This window comes from Bombus pascuorum, chromosome 2 (assembly GCF_905332965.1).
Source record: "Bombus pascuorum chromosome 2, iyBomPasc1.1, whole genome shotgun sequence".
Classification (NCBI taxonomy): domain Eukaryota; kingdom Metazoa; phylum Arthropoda; class Insecta; order Hymenoptera; family Apidae; genus Bombus; species Bombus pascuorum.
The window spans coordinates 8,899,583-8,915,359 of record NC_083489.1 but is presented as its reverse complement, the minus strand read 5'-3'; the positions used below and the strand labels follow the sequence as shown (position 1 = coordinate 8,915,359).

At 46.6% G+C, this 15,777-nt stretch overlaps 1 protein-coding gene across 1 annotated transcript in view; it reads right to left on the bottom strand.

Moving 5' to 3' along the window:
• LOC132904542 (N-acetylgalactosamine kinase) overlaps positions 1 to 15,777 on the bottom strand; it is a 347,354-nt gene that overhangs the window by 276,085 nt on the left and 55,492 nt on the right. The gene's annotated exons all lie outside the window — the stretch shown is intronic.

The window sequence follows — 15,777 nt, the reverse complement described above, 5'->3', positions numbered from 1 at the left end:
ATCGACCGATTCGTAAATCTATTCCGAAGCCCCTTTTTACCCCTCTATCGTTAAACTGTTGGGACGGATCAAATGGATGGAATAAAGGATCGACGGATAGTTTGTGTAAGGAATACAGATGAAATAAATTTTCCTTTAGACATTTGGTTAATCGACCTATTTCTATAGCCATATTAGGTGTACAATTGTAATCGGTGCACTAACAAACGATGTTTCAAGAAGGAAGAGATATGTTTCTCGAATCTTCAAGCAGAATCGAATCCATCCATTGTACTTTATATTGATCTTTCAAATATATCAAGTGTATGTACTTCATTCAAGCAGTAAATTTAGGACAATGACACACAAGTGTAGCGCGTGCTCGTCGTAGAATTACGAGCCGCTTGGGCACGCCACGTCGACGATTCATCATTTATCATGGACAGCTTCGACTTTCTTCCGAATTTGGCTGATGGATTGTGATTTAGACGGCAAATGACAAGTCCGTAACCGCGGGCCGGATTCACCGAAAGCGCCTCGTCTAAATTACAGCGTGTTTTTCTTTGACAAGGGGGTGGTTTCTCTGAACTGGTTTCTGGATTATTGCACGACAACCGAAGAACGTTGTTCTCTTATCTGTAGACGTTCAATTATGGAGCTGTAGAGCTCTCTGAAAACTTCCTGCTGACTCCGAGCTGATAAAAAGCATGATCGATGCACAGGTACCTCGTCGGAAGGGCAACGAAGACGAGGAAACTATCGTTCGAGTGACGAAACCTTTCTACGGGACGAGAGAGATGGCTCGACCTCAACAATAATCGATGCGGATCGTCAACATCCGGCGAAACGAGCTTGAAATTCAGTGTCTGTCCGAGTTAATGGCGTACGTATTTATCGCGATCGAAATCGACAGAGCGTGGAAGGCGAGGGTAGGCGGAGAGGAACGAAAGGCGGGTCAGGCTAATCGACGAGCACTCGAATGTCGATAATCGCGTTTCGAGCACGGTGCACCCCTTATCTGCGGATATATTGACGGCACGCAGAGCTGCGAGCAACGCGTTCCCGCTTGCTTTCCTCTTTTTTTCATTTTTCCATGGCGTTAAGTGACTCAAACCGCTCGCCTGCCACGGTATGCACCGTTACGTCGTTAATGACGGCACTTTGCCTTAACAATGTAATGTCCCAGGACCGATAACGATGGCCATACGCGATATCATTTTCACTTCGACATGGGGTTTCCGCGATAGAACCGATTCGTTTTTATTTAGCTGGCGATCACGCGTACGCTCTTGTACGTATGCTTTTACGCGCGTACACACGCGTTTATAGAAAATACGATAAAGCGTTGCTTTATCAGTCGAAGACGTTCGTTTAGATGGACCGTAATTATTTTACGAGATAGTTTGCAAAGGGAGAACAGCTACCATGGGGAATCGAGTATTCCAACGACGTCGAAAAACTCGTTGAGGAGATTAAGTAGAGCTAGTTTCAAACATAAAAACGTACGTAACTGGTTCAGAATTAGAAAATTTTTAACATTGGTTATAGAGGACATGTTTTTTTTTTCTTTTTTACATAATATATACATAACGAGGGAAACTCTGCAATTATATAACGTGTTAGATATATGCTCGACTACAATGACCGAGTGCTTCAAGGAAACGATAACACGGCTTTTAACGTGAATTATGCATACGCTACTTATTAATACCAGACTTTTATCTAGGAACGAGTGTGATGCCGTGTACGGGAATTAGCGAGGATAGTTTGGTTGCAAATTACATCGACGTTGACAGCGACGTATTTCTTTCGATTCAACCTTGTATTTCGAAACGCACAACCTTTTGATATCTTGTATCTTATCTGGAAACGTCGCCATCACGTGAAATATTTGCCGATGCGATCCGCTAATTATTTCGTCGTTGGGAACACAGCGGGTGCCTTCCTCGAATCGGTGTAATTAACTGTTTAATCGGTTACAATTAAAAAGAGATTAATAAACTCGCGGTAGGGAGTATTCGTTTCTCTGGCAATTAATTTCGCGGCAGTCAAGATGTTATATATACAACAGCGATGAAAACGCAGAAAATGGGAAGATAACCTTATGCAGCGATAATTATTAAGTCAAATAAGTTTCTTGATATTAACCGCGGCAGGAGACGATTAACGTTATGCGAAGCGTTTTAGTGCGTTTTAAGCGTACGTACGAACTTCGCCGGTATAACGTGTGCTATGCCACAATTATCTCTCTACGATCTTTATAAATAATCAAAGCAATTAAATAGCTACATCGCGCGGCGTGTCGACGCATCAGGATTCCGGCGATGAGAGACAGGTGCGCTACCGTTCTCGTTCCACTCGCTATTAAACGGTAATTAAAGGTAATTGCGTGAGTTTGCATCCGCTCGATAACAAAGTAACAATCGCTTCCTGTTGTAACCTCGACCCACGAGTGGGGCTGTGTACCGGTAAACGCCGAACCGCGTTCCCGTTCTATGCGAAAAACTATAACGTTTTGCTTCCTACTTGTCTCTATAAAATCTCTATAAAATCTCTGTATAAAACGTTCCATTTTTACTTATAACTCCATAGGAACGAAATTAATTGTGCGCCATGTATCCGTTCCCACGTTTCCTAGGATCCATAAAAATGTTGATCATGCATCGTGTTCGAGGATTCTTCGGCTGTCTTGAAAACATCGTCCGTTTTCCATTGCGGTCGGATCAGGGTACACCGATAAAGCAGCCAGCGAGAAACCTCTATGGTTCTCACGAGAGCCTTCCATAAATTGCGAATAACGTCGAACGTCGCGCAGCCAACGCCGAGGTCTCCAGACACGATTAGAGAGATGATAGCGCTAGCGTAGAGCAGCATGGTCGCGGTGAACACGTTGGTCGCGGCTCTAGGACCGAGTCTCGGTACCGGGTAACGTTCGCAACCCCGCGAACGCTCTCTCAGTTTCACCACTCCCAGCCGTGGAGGCATGGTTTCTCCAGGTGAGTTTTTCTCACCTGGTGCACCGAGGGGTCCGTTCGTCCAACCAGGTCGCACCGGTGGTCGGGCCCACGGGCCAATCCCCGCTGATGATCGCTGGTCCAGAGTCACAGCCTCCTTTCGTTTTCCCTCTCCGTTCTCCAGATACGGTGCTCGTCCGAGCGTCTTCGTCGCACCTTCGGTTTCTTCGTTCGAGCTCACCGTCCTCATTAGTGCCTCCTACCTTCCTCGGTCCGACGAGACGTCGTATCCTGGTCCTTATATCAACGACGCGTAGGAAAAGGGCGACCATGCCCCTCCACCCTCTTCGCCGTTCAGTAACGCCCCTTTCTGATACCTGCTCATGTTTCATTATTTTCCCCCGGAATCATTAAGGCAGCCAAGTCATCTCCCTCCAAAGAGGCGCGGACTGGACTCCCATCAGCCCACCTCCATGCCATAGAGGAGATTAAACGCACACAATCGCGTTGTACGCATGCATCGACGAGCTCCGTCTTTCTCTCGCTGCGTTGTCCTTTCCTAGGTTTCTCCACTTCTTTTTTTTTCCTTCCACTGACTACTACCCCTTCCACGGGCCTTCCTCCGTGTCTGTCTCTCTTGTCGTCTCTCCTTTCTCCGCTTTTTCCTTTTCCTCTTGCTCTCTCGATTCTCGATCCTCTTTATCGTCCCTCCGTCTCTTTCTACATCATCCTCTCTTTCTTTGTTCGACCGGAGATTCTCGTTTCATTCATCTCTCCTCTCCGCCTCCGCCACCGTTCCTCCTCCACCTCCACCTCCACGGCTTTTTAATTCCACGCTGTGCAGTGCGGTGCTGCCCTCTGCTACTTACGGGAACTAAATCTTTTTATGCGTTGCAACACTTGCTCCGAAGCCAGGGAATCCTTGGCTTATTGCGCTTAACGTTTGGCCCCTGAGATTCGCAGTGCTGAATTCGCTTCGCTGAACCGTCCCGCGGACTTTCCATCGAGACCACGGCCGTGATCGTTCTATCGAAATGATTTATCGTGATAGCAGTGCTGCGTGTTTCGAGGCTTAATGCGGTTCGATAGCTGTACCGGTTATTGAAGTCGATGTTAGGTCGATCTCGATTAAGGCTATCTTATGTGTGGATTTTTGAAGAAGTTTTACTTTTAATCGTTACTTTTCTACGTCAATATCGGCTAAATATAACAAATGTTCGGTTATCATATCGAACAAACTGTTCAGCGTATATAATTTTCCTCGTTCATAGCGATAACCATCTTACCAGTTAACTGATTGAAACGTACAATAAAAATACATCGTAAAGTATTAGAGAAAAAGCAACATCGACATCGGTATGACCTTTGAAACATACTACTTCGAAGTATCTACTTACTATCGAAGCATTATTGAACGGGCACGCGAACATATTAGAGACTTTCTTGCAGAAAACGACGTTCCATGTTCGAGCAAATGCCGACACGGGATGATTTGCATCCACGGATAATTCCACGGGACACGAGTACGCGCAGCCGAAGATACATCATAGAGTTGCAACGCGATCGCGCTACGAGCTGCCATTTCTCTGATAATGAACGCTAAAGCTGCCATTATGCGTACGCCGATAAACGCCGCCTTTTTCACCGGCTTATCAGCAATAAATGATTACGAGTACACGAGTCGGGATTGCTGCAACCGAGATTGGACGATAAAAGTCCGCTAATGAACAACGAGCGATCCCGTTTGTCGACAGAGTGCTCGTTTCTCGAACGTAACGTATGTATGTTCGATGAACAGAATAGTAGAAGAAGAAGAATGAAATAAACTGAAATAATTAGTTGCTTTAACAAAATTAATTAATACGATTAAAATGTAGGAAGTTAGATTTACGAGACGAGCCGTCTATGAGTTTTAAATCGCGTTAGAGTCGATGGAAAAAAACCAGGGGAAATAAAAACGCTTATCGTTCGAGGATCGAACGCTAGAGAATTCGAAACGATAATCTGGACGACAGGAGTGGTGGATTCCTTCGAGAATACGTAGATACGAGCCGCGGTTTGATTCGAGCGCTGATTGTCAACACGAACTCGATAACTACTGTCGGTAGAATGAAATGGTTACGTGCAGGAAAACACTATGTCGCCGGTGGTAATTATAGCTGTCGCTTGAAGGCGACGAAAGGTGCGAAGTGTCGTTAGACTGGTACATGAGCGCGCGACATAATTTTCACGTCTTTTAACGAACCGAGCCTATCATTTGCCGCCACGAATTTTCGAACGTCTACTTAGACACTTATCTCGCCTCTTCAGGAAACGAGATCATTCGCGTGGGAAAAGATTTCATCGATCTTCGATATACATAGATAGTTACGAATTTCGTATTTTCGTGTAATCTTCTTTGTACAACGTGAACATGCTTATCGACTTTTATCTGCACGATTGTACTCGAGAAATACGTCTCCGAATTAATCAAACCGTGAAGCATGAAGAACATTTTAATAACGGCTCGGGTAAAAACACGGGCTCGAACGGACCTCGCGTTGACGGTTCAGTCACGGCAACCCGATCGCAGTCCATTCAGATTTATTCAATGGACCGTGACTGGAGAATAATGTCCGTCCAGATCGTGCCCTTAACGCAAACGAGAACGCCGGAGTGAGTCGACCGAGGCGAATGTTTTTCCACCTCGAAAGCTCCTCGAATCATCGGCACACCCCTGAAATATTATTGGAGGAAGCTCGACGAAATATCAAAAGATGGACAAAATAAGAAAGCCGAAGAGCCCCGTAAATAAACTGTAAATGGGGTGTAAACGAGGAATTAAACGTTAACGTGTCTCTGAATTAACCGAGGGTGCACCGGTCGAGAGCTAATCGCGAGAGTTTATCTGCGATCAGGGATCGTGCGCCGTGTCCCTTGGTGATTTCCACTGTCCTTGAGGATGCGTTTCGTTGGTCGTAGATCAGGATCAAGCGTGTGGGGTCGGGGGAAGTGTGGTGCAAGGATCGCTCGCGTCCTGCTCGACGCGGCAATAATTATTCCGATGTAGATAGGGCCGCGTAACTCGAGCGTTAATGCTTGCCGACGGTGCAAGTCTTCGGGTCGAGTGGAACGCAGCGGCCAAGAGAGCGAAACGAGGAGACAGATCACGAGGCTCGATTGCCTCTCGACTATAACCTGGCTTCTGAACGATATTCATGCCAGTCAACGGTAATAACGATAAATTGCCTGTCCGTAATGCGTGACCGCACGGTTTCACAGGATTCGCGAGTGAACATGCCGAGCTCCTACTCGCCGGGTTTGTCGCATTTTGGTTAGCTACATCTTCTCTACGGTACACTTGTTTGTAGATGAACCAGTGTTTATAGAGGTAGAGACAGGTATAAAATCGGGATTAATTGTTTATAAACGTCGATGGAAAATATTGATATTGTATCGGTAAGAAGCATCGTCGATTACTATACGGAAGCATTAGGAAACGACAGGATAAGAGGACAGTTCACAAACTAAGTCTGTATTCAAAGAAATCAATACTGTTCGAATTGTACAGAGACACGATCTAACTTTCAGGATTCTAATAAACGTAGATTAGAGATCAATTTTTGCGAATCCTGTACTCCAGTCATCGACGAAGACGCGTTTCAAATGCAATCATATCCGATCGCTTAGAACGCGACTCGTCGGCGAAGAATAATTCGTATGCCTGCATACGGTTGAAAACGAACTTAATCTAGGATAAAGTTTGCCCGTGTAGTATCTAGGGGAGGACGAAAAAGGGGGAGAGAGCAAAGTTGAGAGCGCGAACTCGCTCGGCTCAGACTGTTCCTCGAAGCTACTTCACCCTTGCCGAGCACGACACGTGCACGAGCACAGTCTCCGTTTTCTTCTTCTTCCAACTGCCTTCTTCCAACTACGCTCCGTTTCCATGCTCTCGCGAGCGACGTTATGTTTCCGTCGAAGCTGAGTTTCCGGCCGCGTATATTCACACAGCCGGCTTCACCGACTCGGTGCTCTTTTCCCTCAGGAAAGTTCCTGTAAGTTTTGCTGCGTTACGACGACGTTATATACCACCTAACCCTCCGCCCATCCCTTACCCACTCTCTTTCGTACGTCGTATATACCTACTCTAGTCGCTGTCGAAACGTCCTGTACGTACAGTTTGTACAAGTACCTGAAAGTTTCGTCACGATGTGTGACGTACACGTATAGGACGTGTCGTGTTGGCCGGATGCGAGTGCGACGTAAAAAGGGTTGGAAAACGTTGCTCGCGATTTTCGAGCCTGTTGTAGAGAGTTCGTCGCTTCGAACATTCAGCCACCCCACGAAGAAGTTTCGAGTACTCTCTTCGTGTGTTCGGTTGGTGTTAATTCGCGGTGGATGTGAGTGTTGCCTTTTTCGGAGTGTATTTGAGTTGCTGTGGCAAGGTGAAGTGGTTCATTTATGTTTTAGAGTAATTATCGTTAAGCTATGTTTTCTGAAACGTGTATCATCGTATGATTTTCGTATTACGTGTTGTCTCTCACATCATTCGCTATCTATTCGATCGTATACGTATTTCAAACTCGTGTAAGATTTTTCGCAAGAAGCGAAAGATTATTCGACTTGGTTGAAGATTTCAAGATTGTTTCGCTTATTTTCGGTTGAAACATATTTAAAATACACGCGCAACGTGGTTGCAGTGTAATTATATTATTGATCAGTGCACGGCTTGCTTAAGAAATATGTATTACGAAATTCGTCTCCAAGGGACTGTTCGATGAAAATTTCTTTTATACTCGGTTTTCCACGAAATTTGAAGCAACGAGTCGCCGAGGGACTTGTATCATCCTGGTAGCTGCAAGCATTTCGAGTCTTCCCTCGCGTCGTGTTGTCTTAACACGCGCAAAAGTTTCACCGTAAAAGCTCGACTAGGAGGAGACTCCGGTAACGACATCGCTGCGTACTTGCAAAGGTTGAAAGTTGGTCTCGTTCGACGTGTGCCATTAGACGACAAACTTGGTCGTTAACACGCGTGCCGACACCGATTCGAATCGGTTCTGACGTTCTATTTCATTCGCGAACGAATTACAATCTCCGATCGGGCAATCGTGCCTTCTTGAATGTTTAACGAGGTCTCGCCGTGCACGACGAATCGCGGTCCACTGAATACAATGGTCTCGAACTTGGCGGTCATGAGACCTCCGAACTGAGCCCAAAGTCAATTAGAAATTCAGGAGCCTGCGTCGAAAGTCAACCGAGGGATTGGCGACCGTGTCGGCGAACGTTCCTCCCGAGCATTTATATCGTCGTCCATTGTTGCTGAAATATTTTTCACTTCTCGGTAAGGCATTCAGGTATGCTTGGATTTGCATCGTTAGATACATTCGAGAGGAATGCGCGTAGGCGTTCTTGAGCAATAATGTGTCCGGTTAAGGTGATTTGGCTGTACCTGGTAATTGTCCTCTTGTTTGCCGTTGCTCGTTAAGTTGGATATTCAATTGAACTAGGAACCAAGTTGCGTTAGAGTGACGTTTTATCGATATAAGCTCGATCTCTAGTAATTTATCGGAGAAAACTCGAGTCCCGTTAAACGACGTTGCTTCGACAAACTCGTTTTCGACAGTTTCGCTGAAAAAATACAGTCTTCGAAAAAATAAAACTCTATCGTTAAAAAAATTATAATCGCGAACGATTCCAACAAGCCACCGACAAAGGCGAAACTTCGGGAACGTTAAAAGAAAGATGAAGAGAACCGTTTACTCGATTCCTAACTTATCAAGCAGTGAGAGAGATGGCGTCGATCGATCGCAGAAAAATAAAGAGCGCGCATTGAACCGGCCCGTGGAACACGCTCGACACGAACCTGGCCCGGTCGAGAGTGCGCCAATTAATTCACCGCGGTTTATTTATTTATCGAACGGTCCTGTGGTACCACGCCACTTAATCACCACGATCTACGCGAGCCTGGGACTCGGCCTGGACGAAAAAGGCGGCTGGTTGAGCTTCGTCGGTGCAGATAAATCAGCGCCGATCCGCGAGCGATCCGCGGACCAACAGCTCCGCTCTGTATCAGCGGAAACCGGGCGCTCGCGCGGTCGATCGTTTCTAACGAGCTCGCGTGTTCGCGGTGGCGCGTTTTGTTTCACGCCACGATACGGCCGAGTTCTCGAACCGATATGCAGATACAACGCGGTGGCAACGACGACGGCGGCGGCAGTGGTGTGCACAGGTAGAGGAAAGGACGCCGGTACGCGCAGCTAGATGCTCGTAACGGGGTCCCGCAGGGAGAGTAGCTATCCTTTTTCCCGACTCCTACGCGCTCGCGAGGCTGTCCCTAATGTCTAACGAATGGCCCCCAATAAATTCATAAGCCGGCCAAAACATGGCCGCGAGATGCAGAACACGCCGCCGACGCCGCTCTTCCCACCGCATTAACCCGGCCCCGAAACCGCGTTTTATATGCACACGACCGGATATGTAAGTATACGACTCAGTCCAGGCGGCTCTAAGTACTACTCTGCTGGCCAGCGTCCTTAACGTTCTCGTCGGTCCGTTTCAAGTCGTTTGGGTGTCGAATCCGTTGATTCTTCGAATAATGAAATGCGAAGTGGATTTTCACGAGTAAGCTACAGAGAGTTTTAGCGATATAACGCAATGCAGACTCTACATGATTCGTGCGAAATGTATGCTTGCAACAAGAATCTTATAATCTCTATATATATTTTCAAGCTCGTTCCGAATTTGCTGAATATGGATAATTCTGATAGCTGTATCGTATTACGAAACAACGTAAACGCATAGAATATGTTCGCAAAAATTTCCAATAGTAGGGTTGCTCTAGATCTCGATAAATGATTAGCTACCGAGGTATTATCATACTTTGGTAATATGTAATTTACGTAAAGCAAACAACGATTTGCCTCGCTCGCGGTTCAAACAAATAATTTGCGGTTTAGCGTTTTAAAAGAACTAGCTGTACTGTCGTTAACTTCCGTTGTCAGGAACCATAAAAATCGCTCATTTTTGACGTTATTCCGTGACGACAGAGAACCAAACGGTGGTGTTGAAACGTGGCGGTGTGTAAGGACAAGAAGAGCGCAGAATGGAGGACGTACATTAAATTAAGTCAGTTTTACGAGGTTGGCGTGGAAATGAATACGCCACGCCATGAACGCACGCCCCATGCCTACCTTGGTACGCGATACCATAAAGTGTGCCGTATCACCGTAACGCGTGGATACGACCACCGGCCACGAAAGCGAGCGGGTTCGCGCGTATCTACGCGCCTCCATGCACCCACGATACGCGCCTTTCTTTGCGTTCGTGTTTCCTCTTATCGCGCCACTCAACGCCGTTTCAATCGCGATCGTTTCCATCGCGGTTACTCTCGCGGTAGAATACAGGAGAATACCAAATTTTCCATTTAGAGTTTGAGCTTGAATCATCGTGTTCTCCAATTCGTCAATTTCCAAATTCTCAAGTTATAGACTACTCGAATTCTGGAATTTCCAAATTGCCTGATTCTCGAGCGAGTACTCGAGTGAACGTTACGGTCTTTGAATCGTCAGAGCGGTTTGCAACGGTTCTGGAATCTCCAAGTTCCCGAACTTGTAAACGAGTACCCGGATGAGTTACAGTTCTTGAGTTATCGAGGTAATTTGCAACGAAGTACGTATAAACAACGTATTAAAGCGCTCGTTCGACCGATTCCAATTTCTTCGTAAAATTATGCTTGAGTAATTATCCGGCGTAATCGTAAGCAAAGATTCCAGATAAGATTTCCAAGGCTTTCAACTCGAGCCGATCCGGTGAAATTGTGTTAAATGAAACTCGTTGCTTGAGCAAACGAAAGATACGCCCGTGGCGTATCGCGTGTTCAGAGAAATTTTTCGTCGGGTCGCTTAACTTTTCCTTAATATCCCCGAAGCATGATAATTGGTCGTTGCGAATTAATTAGTCCGGGGAAAAATCGTTGCGGTAGTATTCGCCGTTCCGTGCAAGCACAAATGTAGCGTAATTACGAGCGATCGTGATTCGAACGCGGCGCACGTCGAATTATGTATAGCGCGCAGTGCGCTTCGATGAAATAAGCCGGGGAAAGAATTACACGATGCCGGTGAAACTGGCAACGAACAACGGGACTAAATTCAAAAATTAGCTATGATATCGTGTAACGCGCTGACAGTTACACGGGTATACCACTACGTCGTCATTGTTCCGTCAGCGTGTCGCAAGAACACGGAACGCGGATGCGGGATAAATCAATTATTACAGCTGTAAAACGAGAACGTGCTCGCGTATGTCAGACGGCTGCATCGGTGGCGAAGCTTGGAACCTGAGCAAATAAGCAAGAGGTAGCTCGGCAGCCTCCTTCAACGATCGCGATTCGCTGACATTGATTCCTCGACGATTCCATCGAGAAAGAACCATTATCTTTCTCCTTTGACCAGCCTATCCAATAGATCTGTAAATATCATGGCAAGTCGGTTATCTGAATTCTATCGATCGTCGTGCGATCCATCGCTCGAGCTATCGTGCGAGCGAGCGAGCAGCCCACGCCGTGGTGCGATAGACGATCGGTCGAGCGAAACGATCCTACTCCATCGATGACATTACACAGCATTCGAGCGCTCAATCGTTCTACGAACGGGTCCCGCGATCGATCGAACATCGTTCTAGAATTCGACTAGCCTCGAGCTTCGGAGCCTCTTAGATCACCGTCGATCTCCCGCTTCGAAAGCGAGACGATCGTCCCGCAGTAATGAGAACAATGCGAGGCACGTGACGCCGTGGCCATTCTTATTCGACGACTTTTCTCTCTCCGTCTCCGTCGTTTCTCGGGCTGTGGCTATCCTCTTTCTCTGCCGCGACCCGGCTCGCCCCGTCTCTCTTCGTTCCTTGGTACACAACGAGGCGCGCACAGAGAGCGAGTTATAGCGGCACGGATCGAGGTAAATAATATATTAATATAAGATACGAGTGGCGGTGCAGTGGTTGGCAGGGCACCAGGAGGTAATGGATGCCTGGGCTCGCTGGAAGTGACGGCTCTCCGCTGGTTGCGTGGCCATTCGTGGTTAAATTCCTGGTTCCTCCGAGGAGACCCCCCGCGGTCTGTAGGCCCCGCTGTCACCACCCCCTGCCAAGGCCCCCCCTCGAAACTACGCTCGCATGCCTTGGGCACCGCGTTCTTCCATCGCGTTCTCCGCCACGTTCCATCATCTCCAGCGAAATCCGCCGTTCTTCCTCTCTTTCTCTCTCTCTTTCACCGTCTCTCGTTGTTTCTTCCACTTCCTTCCATTTGCTCGTATCCTAGCTTCTCCCCGTCCCTCGCCCTTCTTTATATCTCTTTCGCGCGAGCTTTCCTCGGTAATCTCTTAATCTCTCCAGTATTTCGGGTTTTCTCGCCTGGACGGATCTTCTCGCGGAACTTCGATCGGTCTGCGCTTCGAAACCGGGATTCCTTGCAAATTGATCGATACGTATCTCGCTTCGATCAATGAATTCTAAAACTGGATCGGTTCTTCGACGATTCTAACGGCCGAAACACGGCTATTCGCCACCGTGACAGTCCGTGCTGACAGAGTCGATAATCGAATTAGGCTGTGTAGTGGCTCACGACCTCGATGGAGAAGGGAAGAGGGAGAAGAGCAGGTGAGAGGCTGTCGTACGTATCGAATCTGTCGACCAGACGTTGGATATTTCATCGAATCGATGGAACCGGACCAAACCTCCTAACAGGCCGTCCTATGCGCGTAACTGAAAAATGCTCGCAGCTCGTGGTGTTTCGTTTCATCCGTTACCCCCTGGTAAGTTGAGGAGGAGGAGGAGGAGAGATGATGGGTCGCTGTCGGACCAAAACTGTCCGCCGATGCGTCGCCCCTTATCGTTGCCCGGCTTCAAAACGAAACGACGTTTCTGTGTACCACGTTGCCTCGTTCCGACGATACGTTTTCATTAGACGCCAGATCCGCTGATGCTCGCGGACGAGTTCGTGGCTGGACCCGCAGAGTTGTCGATCTCGTTTGACACGAGGCTTTTTCCTGGCTGATAGAATGTTCGTTTCGAACCGGAGTTGGCTTCACACATACAAGAAGGCTTTCCCAGTGTTATTAATGGCTCGTAATTTCTGGGAATTGTACCGGCTTTAATTGGATTATAGTTTTATAGGATTGCTCGTAAACAAGTTGAAATCGGATATTATTTAGTTCGCGCACAATATACTAGGAGTGTATAATGACAACCTTGCACGCGACGATACAGATGGAAGCTTCCTAAATTATGCTAAACAGTGACACGCGTCATTACCATACAAACTTGATTACAGCGATGTATGCTATGCTTAGTAAATTTAGTATCGAAGCTATAACAAACACGACACGAAATTATAAAACAAACTGACATGTAATTCCCATCATGCGCGATGTCAACAGAAAGTTGAAACACATCCAAGAGGACGTCGGCCAAGCCTCGGTTTATAGCGGAAGCTAAATTGATACAACAGTGTCTGAACGATGCCAAGCAGCGATTAGGTACGGCGATCTTCTCGGTGTCTGGGGACAAAGGGCGACAAGAACGTCGGCGAACGACATGTCCACGAAAACCGTGCAAAATCGTTTCGAGGGGGTTCGCGAGCGTGACCAATCGGTCGGGCGTCCGTCGCCAGAATATACGCAAGGCCTGAACACCGGGCAAACCAGGTACTATTTCTTTCTCTTTCTCGAAAGGGCCGAAAATAGCTTCGATACTAACCGTGCTAGGACCGCATGGATCTCCATCTTGGAAATAATTAGGGGGACCAAGATCGATGTCCTGGTCCCGAAAACCACTCGTAGATAGGATCGGGACCAAGTTTGAATGGAGTCCATTGATGCGTCCGCTTCTCTTCTCTCTGCTATCAGCATCCACGGGCCAGCCTAAATCTCCCAACTCGGCCGAGGGGACCGAGAGAGCGTTCCGAGAAATCGAGCGTCCTTTCCGGGACGAATTCTCGAGATAAAAAGGGTCTGAATGAATCAAGGCCAACCGCACGAGTCTATACGCCGACTTCTTCTTCGTCTTCTTCGTCGTTGTCTCTTCGTCCTCTACTCTCTCCACCGTCCACGTGAACATCGGTTGCCTTTCTTCGACCGCCGCTTCTTTTTCGTTCGTTCGGTTCGTTCTCGTCGCCTTCCTCCCCCTCTTTCTAAAGCTGTGTTCCTCGACCATGGTTCCCTCCGGTGAACAGACGGGCCTGTCGCCATCTCCCGAAGATGAGATCGCACGATAGAAGGACACCCAGTTTTTTTCCTCGCTTTCCGGGATACCATCTCCAAGACGGAAGTCGAACTCCTCTGCTATTGTCTTTGTCCAAGATCCAAACGACTGTGTGTTTTGCGCCACTCCGCTTCCTGTATGAGACGTAACTTCGTTCGATCGGTACTCGATTTTCCAATCGATGTATCCGCTCATCTTCCACGTCTATTTCTGCCGTTTATCGTTTTCGATGATCATCTATTTTTGGCTGGAAACACCGTTTATGGATATCAATTAGGCATTCGAATTCGTTGCTCGTGGCAGAAGCACGTAACGGTCGAATTATCGGCTACCATACATCAAACGCCAGAATTTCGATATAACCGACGTGACGCTCGATCTACAGGTTGCGCAATAATTACGGGAACATCATCGGCTCATTAGCTATCTCGTATAACGATCACGTTCTTATCGAGGCTATATTTCGATCTTTTCCAAGTATTTTTGACGGAAACCTAAGTTCCGACCAGCTTTTTGTTCTCCTCGTCGATCCTTTTCAGAATAATCGGATATAAAGAGGAAAGTGGCGCGCGACGACGAAACATTTTCATACGAATCGAAGTATGATTCACTTTAATGCGTTTATTATGCGCGACAAGGAATGTCGGCGTGTCGCGTTAAGTGACAACGACAATGGCTCCGGCGGTTGTAACGATTTAGCTGGAATACACCACCGAACCTAGCGACAATAGACCGCCACGCGAATAGAAGGGAAGAAGGAGGATGAAGGAAAAGGAGGGACATAAGCCGATGATGATGTTTCTCGTCGTACGTGACAGGATGCACCGCCACGTGCCCGCTGTGCGGGTGGTTGCTGCCATATTCGGTGGTGCGATCTTCGTCATCGAGTACGTGGAAGACACTGGCACACGCTGCATGTAGATATCTGATCAATCGACACGCTATCAACCCTTCTTTCTTAACAAGCTTCAAGAGAATAATACATACTCTTCGTAGAATAAAAACAATACTTTCATCGTGGCATCGTGATATAATTGTTTACCCTGTGCTTACCAATTTCAATGGCGTACAAACAATTTTAAATTGAAAATTAAAATCTGTGATTCCGTAACTTTGTTCCTTTTCTAAATTACCGATATTTATGCATTTATGAAGAATCTAAAATTGCAGAAATACAAAGGATATTATAGCGTACGAACATCCGTATAAGAAAATCTAAAACATATTCAACAACGTGAAAAACTTGTTATATTTCGAGGGTGAAACGAATTTCTATTTAGATTCCGTAATTTTGTGTCTTTTCTAAATTACCGATATTTATGCATTTATGAAGAATCTAAAATTGCAGAAATACAAAGAATATTATAGCGTACAAACATCCGCATAAGAAAATCTAAAACATATTCAACAACGTGAAAAACTTGTTATATTTCGAGGGTGAAACGAATTTCTATTTAGATTCCGTTTCTTTAGCTGCGCGTATAAAAATACGAATGTTTATAAAAATGCGAATCGAAAGCATAATCCGTGTCACGAACGTTTGATGTTACAAGGCAGAGAGTTAGAATCAATTCAGCATCGATAGAAAATAGAATTACAGTCCATCTTAGAG